Genomic DNA, 3,401 nt, shown 5'->3' with positions numbered 1-3,401 from the left:
GTCATAGATTGCTGTCATACCTTTTCGAGCAGCAGACCTTTTGTAACATTTGCAGTCTAATTTATCTAGAATCAGAAGACCCGTCCAATAGGACAGAAGAGTCAAACACATGACTATGAAAGTGACGCCCAACAGCAACCAAAGAAACATGAGAACCACATGAAAAAAGTAATATCTGCTCGTATGATATCTTGATCCTACACCTATGCGTGATAAAAAAAATTCATATATTATTATTATGTAATTAACATTTAATTAAATATTTGTATGTAGATGCAATCCTAATGTGCAAAACAAAACAAGTTAGGAAAAATCTCCTTTAATCTCCGATAATAATCTTTAATTTACAAAGTAGAAAAATCAGGGTTTTTGGCTAATAATGCGATGCTTTTTAGGGAAGTCATTAATAAGCCGAAATAATTAATATCTTTAATAATTGCATCATTGTTTTTCTTAAACTCTGCTAAGCTCTCTGAAATCTAAAAATTCGATTAAAAAGTGATATTAAAACGGGTTAATTTTTCTTCTCTAATTTAATTGCTAATTCTAATTAATAATTCAATCAATGCAAACTGTAATTCGAATACTAATTCTAATCAATATAAATATTTGTATATTCTCAATTCTACAAAAAAAAAAATCCTGTTTTTAAATAGATATCTCATATTTAGTTATAAGAAAATATTATAAAGTCATATAAGTCTTATCAATACGTCACAAATATCGCAGCAGGCTTTGAGATCATTGCACAATGTATCCTACAGTACGGTATCCATAATCTTACATGGAATTTAATTTTATCTAAGAGCCTTTGAAAATATTAAATGCCTTATTGATAATTTAGCAAATGAAAAACATATAATCTACAAAAGTGTGTCAAAATTTTAATGCATTTTAGATGTATAATTTGATATCCTGTACGATTAAGTGTTCTAAGTTTAAGAATCATCTAAATTCTGAGCCCTCCAAATTTGTTAAAAAATATGTGTTTGATTATTAATTTTCCCTTTGCTATATTACTTGAAAAATTATTTATACGAAAAAATTATTATTAGTTTTATCAATCTTACTTCAAAGAGAAAAGCTCATGCAAATTTCTTGTATCCTTTAACCTCAATAACTTAATAATTTTCTTTTAATATCAGCATATTATGAAAAATTCTAAAAAATTGCAGGTCGACATTTCAGATAATATTAGCTATGATTTCTGTACATTCTTAATAATTAAACAGAAATATCCTAAATAGTTCAAAATAATAGAGAGTTATTATATGGAATTTTAATTTAATTTACAAGGATATTTAATTAGTCATTAGTTGGAACTGATAAAAAAAACCTCGTCTAAATTATTAATTTTTGAAATTTATCAAACACTTTCTTTTTAACTGAAAATAATTATTTTGGTACTTCCTATCCCCCCCCCCCACAATTCAAATTTCTCTTTTCATTTAATCCTTTTTAAAATAATATTAACTACTTTTACCAATTAGTTTTAAATTGTAACAATAGATGGCAGCAGCATTTAGGTAAATCTGGGACCATAATTGTGGATAATGATTACGGAATCAGGGTAAGACATTGCAGTTATCTTCGAAAAACAAAACTAACTCGCTTGTTGAAAACAATTAACAGCTTTGCTTACTTGAAAAAAATCTGGCATTTATTGCTTTAAAAATATCAATAATAATTAACAGTAATGAAGGAATTTTTATAGAATAAAACTTCAGATTTATTAATTATTGAATTAGAAGAGAATGTTGCCCTTATTTTCGAAATATAAAAATAGTCTGTTTTTTAAAATAACTTTTATGCTTTTAATAAAATTTTACAAATAAAGAGCTGAGTCTAGATGTCGTCGTTTCTGTCGTTTTCAGAAGCGCGAAAGAGTTTAAAATAACTGAATTTGTGGGAGGGGAAGACTCGCGTGTCATTTCCACCATCGTTTCTTTAAAAATATAAGCTTCACTGACACTTTTCATCATAATTTGCTTCATTATTATTATTATTATTCATTGATTTGTAGAAACAAAAGTAAACAATTCATATGCCCCTTTGTTTTTTCTGGTCGAATCCACTCTAAAATAATCATCTTAATGAATGCATAAAAAGAAAAATCTTGAAATGAAATGTTTTGAAATTCAGTAAATGGATCTAACACGTATCTTCTGAATAAAGAAGCCTAACTCTTTTCAAAATATAACATATTTGTTCATTGGTCACTATAATAGAGAGATCCGTAGTAAATAATAAGAGATCAGTTGTAAAAAAAAAATTTGTAATGAAATCTGCTATCGCAAATTTCATGTTATCATGTGAGAAAAATTATTATTTTAAGTCATGTGATATCAATGCGATAGATAAACAATATCATAAACTTTCGAAAGTTAACAAAATAAACTTTCCATACCTCCTCTTGTTGTTTCGCGTTGATTCCTATTTTCTTCTTTGTGCTTTTTCGCGCTATAATTTCTTACGACCCTGCCCTTTATTTTCTGCCCATGCGTTTTTAGGCTTCAAAAACCTCAAACTGAAACAAAATCATGTTCTCACATGATACTAAATTATTTTCTTTGATTTAAAAAAAATTTTAATAAGAAACAAAATTAAATTAAATTGTTTTTCCTAAAACTAAAAAAAAAAAAAATCACATTAAAATCTGCTTAAAATTTTTATAATAGTTTTCAAGCAATATACTGATTTCTAAAAATAATTCAAAACTTAACTTTTCGGAGACATACATACTCACTTGCGACATAATCCCCAAGACCTATAGTGCTGAGTGTCACGAAACTGTAATAGACCGATTCAAGATAGCTCCAGGGTTCGAAAGCTTTGAAAACAACGGAAGGGATGAAGACAAGCAATGTTGTAAATAAAACGATATAAGCAATTATCGCTATGATATCGAAGTAAGGCAAGTTTGCCACCTTTATAGAGTTTTTTACGACTTTCCTGAGACCAGCACGTAACTGCAAGCTGAGCAGACGCATCAGTGTGATATGCAGAGGTATGCCGAAAAAAGCATAGATGATGCATATGTATATGCCCCACGAGGACTTTGGCCTCACATTTCCATATCCTGAAAAACATAGGCTATCGAATAAAAGTAATTAAAATATGTTAAATGTTACTTAATTTATGAGCGTGAACATTTAACCTGAACGTGCTGAACATTTAACGATTTTTATGAGGTATGTTTATTTTTAACCATACAAATATCCATTCAGGGCCAAATTGTACTTTTGCCTAAAAAGTTCACCATCCTTAAAACCTTTACAAGAATGGTTTAAACATAAAAAAAATCATAATGGATCATTCCACAATTTTTTCTAAATCGAACTTCACATTATACTTGTACGAAAAATTGCTTACTTTTTTTTAAAATCAAATATTTTTTTTAA

Source organism: Argiope bruennichi, chromosome 3 (genome assembly GCF_947563725.1).
Source record: "Argiope bruennichi chromosome 3, qqArgBrue1.1, whole genome shotgun sequence".
Taxonomy (NCBI): Eukaryota; Metazoa; Arthropoda; class Arachnida; order Araneae; family Araneidae; genus Argiope; species Argiope bruennichi.
Note: the sequence above shows the minus strand (reverse complement) of the source record.